The sequence below is a fragment of the Neoarius graeffei genome, chromosome 10 (assembly GCF_027579695.1).
Source record: "Neoarius graeffei isolate fNeoGra1 chromosome 10, fNeoGra1.pri, whole genome shotgun sequence".
NCBI lineage: Eukaryota > Metazoa > Chordata > Actinopteri > Siluriformes > Ariidae > Neoarius > Neoarius graeffei.
In genome coordinates, this window is record NC_083578.1 from 54,447,909 (window position 1) to 54,459,367 (window position 11,459).

The following is an 11,459-nucleotide window of genomic DNA, read 5'->3' on the forward strand; positions in this document are numbered from 1 at the left end:
AAGCGAGTGAGTTAGCTTTTTCTAAAAAGGAGAAGGGGCAGAGCGAGTGGGTTGGCTTTTTCCGCAAAAGGAGAAGAGGCGAAGCGAGAGGGTTGGCTTTTTCCGAAAAAGGAGAAGAGGCGAAGCAAAAGGTTTGGCTTTTTCCGAAAAAGGAGAAGAGGCGAAGCGAGAGGGTTGGCTTTTTCTGAAAAAGGAGAAGAGGCAGAGCGAGTGGGTTGGCTTTTTCTGAAAAAGGAGAAGAGGCAGAGCGAGTGGGTTGGCTTTTTCCAAAAAAGGAGAAGAGGCGAAGCGAGAGGGTTGGCTTTTTCCGAAAAAGGAGAAGAGGCCGAGTGAGACGGTTGGCTTTTTCCGAAAGAGGAGATGAGGCAGAGAGAGTGGATTGGGTAGGTGACAGTGTTTATGATGGGGCAAAAAGTTTTCAAACTAAACAATTCTGCTTAAATTAAGAAGTATTAATGATAGAAAAAGTATCATCTCTTCTTCCGAACCAGGAAAAACGCGATGAGTGCTTCTGGGAATGCGGAGGAGCCGCCAGATTCGTTGCAACTGGCGATTGGTGGACTGGGGTGCGATCATGGATTGAAAGGAGTTCTAGATGAGTGTGAAACTAATGATTTGGAGGAGTTTTCAGAAGAGAATGACAGTGAGAGTACTATAAGTGAAGGTGAAGATAAGTCAGGTAAATGGAATTTGGTTCAAAGAGCATCAAAGAAAAGAAAGGTGAAAGCTAAAAAAGATGAAGCGAAAAGATCGAGGACTGATGTTAAAGCTGTGATCTGATTTCAAACCCCTTGTATACTAAACCCATTGAAAGTCAGTGAAGCCATTTATAGGCAAGTAGGTGAAGTTCGCTCCGTCAAAACGTTAAAAGATGGAAACCTGTTAGTTGTTTGTCAAGACAGAGATCAGAGAATGGGATTAATGAAGCTTAAAACTTTACTGGGGAAAAACGTTAAAGCCCAAGACTGGGAAGAAAGAGGTAAAGTAATGGCGGTGATATCAGGTGTATCAACTGACTTCTTAGAGGATGATATTAAAAGCAATGTTAAAGGAGTTAAAATCAACAAAGTCAAGCGTTTGCCAGTACTTAGGAATGGACCTAAAGGACCAAGCTTGTCTGTCTTGTTAGTGTTGGATGAGGTTAAGATGCCTGAGTGGATCATGATTGGATATGCAAGTTATATGACGAGGCCTTACATCCCCCAACCAATTACAGTCGTGCTTGAATGTTTGTGAACCCTTTAGAATTTTCTATATTTCTGCATAAATATGACCTAAAACATCATCAGATTTTCACACAAGTCCTAAAAGTAGATAAAGAGATCCCAGTTAAACAAATAAGACAAAAATATTATGCTTGCTCATTTATTTATTGAGGGAAATGATCCAATATTACATATCTGTGAGTGGCAAAAGTATGTGAACCTTTGCTTTCAGTATCTGGTGTGACCCCCTTGTGCAGCAATAACTGCAACTAAACGTTTGCGGTAACTGTTGATCGGTCCTGCACACTGGCTTGGAGGAATTTTAGCCCATTCCTCCGTACAGAACAGCTGCAACTCTGGGATGTTGGTGGGTTTCCTCACATGAACTCCTCGCTTCAGGTCCTTCCACAACATTTCCATTGGATTAAGGTCAGGACTTTGACTTGGCCATTCCAAAACATTAACTTTATTCTTCTTTAACCATTCTTTATAGAACGACTTGTGTGCTTAGGGTCATTGTCGTGCTGCATGACCCACCTTCTCTTGAGATTCAGTTCATGGACAGATGTCCTGACATTTTCCTTTAGAATTCGCTGGTATAATTCAGAATTCATTGTTCCATCAATGATGGCAAGCCGTCCTGGCCCAGATGCAGCAAAACAGGCCCAAACCATGATACTACCACCACCATGTTTCACAGATGGGATAAGGTTCTTATGCTGGAATGCAGTGTTTTCCTTTCTCCAAACATAACACTTCTCATTTAAACCAAAAAGTTCTATTTGGTCTCATCCATCCACAAAGCATTTTTCCAATAGCCTTCTGGCTTGTCCACATGATTTTTAGCAAACTGCAGACAAGCAGCAATGTTCTTTTTGGAGAGCAGTGGCTTTCTCCTTGCAACCCTGCCATGCACACCATTGTTGTTCAGTGTTCTCCTGATGGTGGACTAATAAACATTAACATTAGCCAATGTGAGAGAGGCCTTCAGTTGCTTAGGAGTTACCCTGGGGTCCTTTGTCACCTCGCTGACTATTACACACCTTGCTCCTGGCGTGATCTTTGTTGGTGGACCACTACTGGGGAGGGTAACAATGGTCTTGAATTTCCTCCATTTGTACACAATCTGTCTGACTGTAGGTTGGTGGAGTCCAAACTCTTTAGAGATGGTTTTATAACCTTTTCCAGCCTGATGAGCATCAGCAACTCTTTTTCTGAGGTCCTCAGAAATCTCCTTTGTTCTTGCCATGATACACTTCCACAAACATGTGTTGTGAAGATCAGACTTTGATAGATCCCTGTTCTTTAAATAAAACAGGGTGCCCACTCACACCTGATTGTCATCCCATTGATTGAAAACACCTGACTCTAATTTCACCTTCAAATTAACTGCTGATCCTAGAGGTTCACATACTTATGTAATATTGGATCATTTTCCTCAATAAATAAATGACCAAGTATAATATTTTTGTCTCATTTGTTTAACTGGGTTCTCTTTATTGTAGGGACAGCCACAGTCCCTGTCTAGAACTGCAAATCACATCAACTAACTCCCGCGATGACCTACGTCACGTCGTCCATGATCACCTACGTCACATCACCCCGACTCTATAAGTGACCCGGTCACTCTCAACTCTCTCTCCCTCTCTCTCTCTCTCTGTTGATCTTCGAGTCATACAGACATATAGAGATACCCCCGTTCATCGGACCATCCGAAATCACAACGTCTGCCTTGCAAGAAAGAAGACTCAGTGCGCTTTCGTATATACCACTGGCCACGGTAAAGAGTACCTAAGTTGCGTCATCTCACTCAATTGAGATACAACCGGATCAAGGACTTCTCTGCGCCTTCACAGGAGCGACCCACGAGCCTTCTGTGAACCTCCGCAAGCACCCGAAACTCCGCGAAACTTCGGGACATCTCTGCATTCCTGCATAGGAGCAAGATACTGGAAGTAAGGCTGGCATTTGGACAAACTAGTCTTAGGAATTAGCTTTATGAAGTAGTGTGAATTTAAACTCAGAAACTGTTTAATTGTGCACACTGTAGACACTTAGAGTGTCGAGTTGATCATTGTTGTTCTACATTGTTCTCGCTGTTGTTTTAATAGATAGGTTGTTGCATGCTCTTCTCTAGCCTCTCTAACACCCTTTAATTTCATTATTACACACACTTTGACCTCATCAAGATTTCAGTGGATTTGGTAATGTTATAAGGTAGTGGAATTAGCAACCACGACGAATTCCTTTGTCTCAAGAAAACCACAAGGTGATTTTCTCTTCCCCCCAACACCTTAGATAACATTCCAATGTCTGATTTATTTACCTTGCGTGTCCTCGTGTGCATCTCCAAATTTTACAGCGCATCCTCACGCATACACACATTCTGTCCGCGCACCTCCCACGCGCATACTCAAACTCTCTATCTCTCCTCTCGCTCTCCCTCTCATACACACACACACGCACACACAGACACACGCTCATACACACATACACACACGCTCATCGAGTGTACTACCTCACTGTTTGTGCCTTGTCTATATATTGCTGCTGACCATATTGAATGTATTCAACTGCTATAACCCATTTAGTATCGTTGTTATCTCATCTCATTATCTCTAGCCGCTTTATCCTTCTACAGGGTCGCAGGCAAGCTGGAGCCTATCCCAGCTGACTACGGGCGAAAGGCGGGGTACACCCTGGACAAGTCGCCAGGTCATCACAGGGCTGACACATAGACACAGACAACCATTCACACTCACATTCACACCTACGGTCAATTTAGAGTCACCAGTTAACCTAACCTGCATGTCTTTGGACTGTGGGGGAAACCGGAGTACCCGGAGGAAACCCACGCGGACACAGGGAGAACATGCAAACTCCACACAGAAAGGCCCTCGCCGGCCCCGGGGCTCGAACCCAGGACCTTCTTGCTGTGAGGCGACAGCGCTAACCACTACACCACCGTGCCGCCCCATCGTTGTTATAATAAATTCAATTATTCTGTTAAACTGTGCTTGTCCGTTTTGCTGCTGTATCCTTGAAGTCACACAATCTCAAAGAACTCCAAATTGCCTTCACCCAAGTGTATATGAATGCTATTGGCTGTAGTGTCTATGTAATACAGTAAGTAAGACATTATTGCTGCATCAGTAGTGATCATTATAATTTGGAATATACCATAATTTAGCTGTTTGGTAATTTATTATTAAACACCAAAATTAATGGTATTATTAATGAGACTGATATAATGAGACTGATCACTTAAGACCAATTGCACCCACATTATCTACTTGTAGGAGTTGTGTGAAAATCTGATGATGTTTTAGGTCATATTTATGCAGAAATATAGAAAATTCTAAAGGGTTCACAAACTTTCAAGCACCACTGTAGATACTTTAAATGTCAGCGATATGGACACATTTCTTCTGTGTGCAAGTCAAAACCTAGGTGTGCTAAATGTGGAGGCGAACATGAATATGGTAAATGTGAGGAAGGAACAAAAATCAAGTGCTGTAACTGTGGAGGCGAACACAGTGCGCCCTATAAAAGGTGCGAGATGCATAAAAGAGCAATTCAAGTGCAAAATGTTAAGGTGAAAGAGAGCGTTACTTATGCTGAAGCCATTAAAAAGGTTGACAAAGAAAACCAAGCAAAATCAAGGGTTAAAGTGCATATCACGGGTAAATTCAGGAGCAAGATCAATGTAATTCTCCTATTTTATATTAAACTTTGGTCAAATGTCTGTAACATTCTGCATTTTGTGCATTTTTTTTTACCTTGCACAAAACCAGAAAAATTCAGTTGAAATCAAGCCATTTGAGGCAAATTGGTCTGCCTCTGAAAAAACTTGGCATTTGGATTTCCTGGCAAACATTGATTTTCATGATGTCACGTGCGGGACGCCTCCCTCTGAATCCTACGTCAGCGTTGGTTTGTTTATGAGAAAACGACCTGGTGGTTTTCTGCAAATTTCTTCAACGTTATCACGCAATTATTAAAATGATTAACAGATGTATCATAGGAGGGTGTAGCAACATCAATCTTGATGGGATTAGTACTCATTGTTTTCGAAAAGACCAGACAATGAGAGAGAAATGGGAGCGTTTCGTGCGAGGCACCCGGAAGCCGAGGACCAAAGCAGAGCCGAGAAAAAGACCAAGAAAATCGGTGATTCACAAGTTGACTGTTGCCAGGGGAAGAAATAAGAGAGACTATACTCTAAATTAGGTGTTCCTGTGTTTGTGTGGTACACAGATAATGTTATTTATTGACACACACAAAAGTAAACAACATTAAAGCGCTGGGCGATAATACACTTACTTCACATGTATCAAGGGATATGCATGTCAGGGCTTCAGATCTTGGGACCTGTCAAACACATTAAGGCTACATCCACACGACAACAAGATTTTTTTTTTTAAATATCGCGTCCACATGGGCAACGGATCAGTTACATTTCAGGTCCATATGGCAACGCAACGCTTTCTGAAAACGATGCAATACACATGCCACACCTCTAGGTGCGCTGTAAGACGGTCCCATCGGAGACACCAGAACAATAGAAGTAGACGCATGCGCAGTTATGCGCATGCGCACAGTGACTATCCCTGTCACTGTCACATGCACACACTTTCTCACTCCCTATCCTATGGATATAGTCCCTTTAAATCACGTGGTCGTTTTTTGAATGGAGACGCAGAAAGAGGAATGAACGGCCCTTTTTGAGGAATGTATTGTCGGACTTAAACCAACATCTGAAGAGGTGAGCTCGCTCCTTTTTTTTCCCTATTTTTGCTGGCGGGATTGACTCTGCCCTAAGGGCTATTGTGGCAGCGGGGGCGTGGTCAAGCGCCAGTCTGTGACAGGAGGGCGGAGTCAGGTAAGGTAAGTGGCAGAATCACTACACCTGACATCAATTAACCTGTGTTTGTGTGTGTCTTCCCAGTGTCCGCGCCCTATTTAAAGAGGGAAAGCAGAGAGCAGAGGAGCTTCCCCTGAACCAGACGCCAGTTGTGTGTGTGGCTGTCTGTGTGTTGAAACCAAGTTAGACTGAAAAGTGTGACAATAAAACGGTTTATCAACCTGAGCTCAGTCCTGCCGTCTTCTGTGCTCCGCCCATACACGAGAACTGCCACAGCTATTCTCTCACTCTCTCTCTCTCTCTCTCTCTCTCTCTCTCTCTCTCACTTTGCACCATTACACAATAAATATTCACAGTGAAAATATTTTGTAAGCGCGTTTCATGAACCAAGTTATAGGATTTGTTGACAACTCACATCGAGTTTGTTATACTTCTACCCGGCGTGAAGCACATGTGGTTGTGACGTCATCGTAAACAAATCCGTTCTACTCATCCAGACGACTTCGCAACGGCTCCATTGCCAGATTTTTCCACTCTGGAACCCGTTCTCAAAAGATTTCGTTTTGGGGCACCCAAAACGCCGGTGCCGTGTGGACGCCAGGCCGAAACGATAAACAATTTTAACAGATTCACCTGAATCCGTTGTCGTGTGGACAGGGCCTTAATGTATATACAACCCTGCTTCGCCGATTCCATGTGTGTAGCTTATGAAATCTTTCCCCTAAAGTAGCCAGTACTCTTCTAAATGAAGAAATATATAAATACATAATAGTAATTAGAAAAAATATGATTTATGTAACAATAGATAGATGAGCATTGATACATGAATCCATGGGTTTAGAATAGGGATGGCGAAAACTAAAAAAAATCTTGACCGACCACCGAGTCTCATTAGCCGGTTAAAGTTGGTTAACCTATGAGTTTAAACAGGGAAGCAAACGTCGCGCTTTTTGGCAGATGCCGCCTTTTTCACGGCTGAATCGTGCAGATCTGATTTTTTTTTTTAGGGGGGGCGTTGGAGTGTCTGAATAATTTCATCAGAGTAAATTCTGTATTAAAATTACTACATAAGCAAATGCCGTTACAGTCCATGAAACATAGGAAGTATGAGAAGAAAACAGTATTTACCTTTAGTTTGTGTGGAGAGATATGATCTGCAATAACATGCATTGTTGGCTACAGACCGAAACATACTTTCAGAATGCACTGGCCAAGGCAGGACTAAACTCGATGTGCCTTCTAATAATAATTAAAAAAAAAACAGAATAGTAATTTGTAAGCTAAAAAGCCTGTGTCTACACTTTTTTCTTTCGCCGAGTGGCAGCTGTGTTCAACTGGGGCGGGACATGACTGAATGGGTGTTTCTGATTTGTCAGCTGTCTTTAACTGGGGCAGGAGGGCGGGACATGACTGAATGGGTGTTTCTGATTTGTCAGCTGTCGTCCTTACACCGCATGGCATGCCCCAAGCATTTACAACACAGAATTCCAGGTTCTCCGCTCCAAAATCAGCAGCTTCAAAACGATTTTTTTTTTTTTTTTAACCGACAACCAAAAAAAAATTTACCGTTTGATGTTGATTCGGTCAACCACCGGTCAAACGGTCATCGGTTACCATCCCTAGTTTAGAAGCTCAGGCAACAATTCCATATTTCAATGCAAAATCGCTAGCTGCTAAACTTGGTCTACACAGACTGTGCACTGAAACCGTGCAAGCTCTCGCAGCCTGCTGGTGGATCTGCACGTGACGTCACGAATCTGGCTCCAGACTCCCTTGAGATTTTTCCAGATGCGTTTTGTTATTTTATTTTTTTTCTGCTGTAGACAGATGGCCTTGTGCAAAATTATCCTTCTGGATGAGTGTGTAAAGGGACATACTTTCATATAAAAAAAAAAAACACGAAATTGGTCCAGGATATGCACTTTAAAGTAGGTATGACTCCTGTAGTTTTACCCCCTAGTCAAACTCAAACGACTCTGAAATGCTGTAAAGTAACTGACGAGACTTTAATTGTGGATAAGAAAAATTCCATTGCTTTTATGGTGGAAGTGGTTAATTGGTCAGCCCAAGCAGCAAGTAGAATTGATAGAATTAAAATAATTTAAAAAGCAGCGGAAAAGTATCTAGAGATTCATGAATTGTCAGTTGATTCCATTCACAATATGGTATTGGGGTATCTGATAATCAAGCACCATGTGGTAGTTAATAATGACTTTATCTATTCTACAGTGGAATGCCAGGAGCTTAATTGCTAATTGTCAGGAACTAAAATACTTTATTGAGGAACAAGTTGTTAAACCAAACGTTATCTGTATACAGGAAACCTGGTTAAAACCATCACTTGATTTAATAATATATGGATACATGGCAGTGCGTAAAGACAGGGATGCAGGAGGTGGAGTGGCCACATTTATTCAGCAAGGGATTAATTACAGAGTTTTAAATATAGATAAAGAGGTTGAAGCAATTCTGGTTGAGATTTGGGTAGCTAAAATTAAAATTATCAACTTTTATACCCCTGGTAAAATAATCTTGAGAGAGATGCTAGACGGTATGTGTGTGGGGATAAATGGAAAGTTAGTACTGTGTAGAGATTTTAATGCACATAACACTCTGTGGGGAGGTACTAAGGTGGATGAAAATGGGAGCACTATTGAGGAGTTTATGGATGATTATGAGTTGGTTTGTCTAAATGATGCAAGGAACACTAGGTTTGATGCATATCATGGAACAGAATCAGCAATAGATCTTACAATAGTATCTGATCAGATAGCAGGGGTAAGTGAGTGGGAGGTTAATGAAAATTCTCTTGGTAGCAATCACTATATTATTTGGTTAAGTATTAGAAATCAAAATGTGTGCCTTGAAGAGAATTGGTTTCCAAGATGGAAAATGAGAGAAGCAAATTGGGGTTATGTAGCATGAAGACAAGTGGTAGGCTGATAGGAATAATGTCAGATATGAGTAATGATGTTGATGAGTTAAACTCAATCATTACAAATATATTATGTGAGTTAGCAGAAGAGGTTCTTGGCAAATCTTCTGGGATGAGGAAAAAGAGAATGGTACCTTGGTGGTCAGATGATTGTAAGGAAGCAATTAAAGCTAGAAATAAAGCTTTCGAAATTGTTATATCAACCATAACTATACCAATTTAATGGAATACAAAAAATCACATTCAAAGGTTAAAAGAATTATAAGAGAAGCTAAAAGGAAATATTGGCATGATTTCTGTTCTAAAATAGGGGCGGAAGTCAAAGTGGATGATGTTTAGAGCATGATTAAAAAGATGGGAGGCATTAGAAGGGAGTTTTCCTTACCTGTGATTAAAAACAATGATGTGGAGGCAGTAACTAATCAAGAGAAAGCAGAGATGCTTGCGAAAAGTTTTGTTAAGATTCATAGTTCACAGAACTTAACTGATGAAAAATTGTCTTGGAGAGTTAAAGTAATAGATGAGAATAAAGGGTTACTGGAAAAGCAGGTAATAAGTGAGAGAGTACATTATTTGAGCTTAGGAGAGCGTTAAATGGGGTTAGGAACACTTCACCAGGGAAAGATGGTATATGTTATAAAATGATTAATGAAGTCAATGACGTGGCTGAATATGTAATTTTAAGTCTTTTTAAGAAGATTTGGGAGCAAGGTAGATTGCCTTTGTGTTGGAAACATTCTGTAGTGGTTCTGATTGGAAAACCAGGGAAGGATAAAACTGAAGTTAAAAGTTATAGGCCAATAGCATTAACATCTAATTTAAGAGGACTTGTGTCAAAAAATGATCTGGAAAAACTTATACATGCCTTCATCTCTAGTACGGTTGACTACTGCAATGGCCTTTTCACAGGCCTGCCAAAAAAGACCATCAAACGACTTCAGCTGGTTCAAAATGCAGCGGCTAGGGTTCTCACACGAACAAAAAGAAGAGAGCACATTACTCCAATTCTAAGGTCCCTTCATTGGCTTCCAGTAAGCTACAGAATTGACTTTAAAGCATTGCTGCTGGTGTACAAATCTCTAAATGGTACAAGGCCCAATTATCTCTCTGATATGTTGCAGCGGCCTAACCCAATCAGATCTACCAGATCGCAGTCGCAAAATTTACTGGTAAAACCTGTTGTTAAAACAAAGTGTGGTGAAGCAGCTTTTAGCTACTATGCAGTACAGCTATGGAACCAACTCCCAGAGGACATCAAAAATGCTCCTGCTGTTGGCAGCTTCAAATCTAGACTAAAGACCAGGCTGTTTTCAGATGCTTTCTGCTAACTGATCAATATCATCATCTTTACATGTTTTAAACTCTACTTAACTTTTACAGTCTTTGCATGTTTTAAACTTTACTTAACTTTTATTCCATTTTATTCTGCTGTTTTTTACTGAACTTTTACTTCATTTTATTACTTTATTTCTATTATTGTTTAATTCTTATTATTTTTTTCTCTCTTCTTCACCCTTTATTTTATGTAATTTTATTTTCTATTGTTTACTGTTTTGCCTTTACCTCTGTAAAGCACATTGAACTACCACTGTGTATGAAATGCGCCATATAAATAAACTTGCCTTGCCTTGCTTTGCCTATGTAAGATTATGGAAAGAATGATCACAAGAAGGCTAGTGTATGAAATTGAAAAAAGAGGTCTTGTCTCCCCACACCAGAGTGGGTTCCGTAGTGGACGTACTACAATGGACCCTATTGTATGTTTAGAAAATGAAATAAGGAAAGCACAAGTCAATAAAGAATCAGTTTTAGCAACGTTCTTTGATATAGAGAAAGCATATGATATGCTATGGAAGGAGGGGTTGTTATAGAATGGGTATTGGTGGCAAGATGTTTAACTGGATTAGAGAATTCCTAAAGGATAGAACAATAGAAGTAAGAGTTGGGGTTAACTTCTCTAACATCTATTCAATAGAAAATGGAACACCTCAGCGTAGTGTACGCAGTCCAGTACTGTTTAACATTATGATTAATGATGTTTTTAATAAAATAGATGACATTAGAATCAATAGAGCATTATATGCTGATGATGGAGCTTTGTGGATAAAAGGATGAAATACTGATAATATTAGAATTGTATACGGGCGGCATGGTGGTGTACTGGTTAGCGCTGTCGCCTCACAGCAAGAAGGTCCGTGTTCGAGCCCCATGGCCGACGAGGGCCTTTCTGTGTGGAGTTTGCATGTTCTCCCCATGTCCGCGTGGGTTTCCTCCGGGTGCTCCGGTTTCCCCCTCAGTCCAAAGACATGCAGGTTAGGTTAACTTGTGACTCTAAATTGACCGTAGGTGTGAATGTGAGTGTGAATGGTTGTCTGTGTCTATGTGTCAGCCCTGTGATGACCTGGCGACTTGTCCAGGGTGTACCCCGCCTTTCGCCCGTAGTCAGCTGGGATAG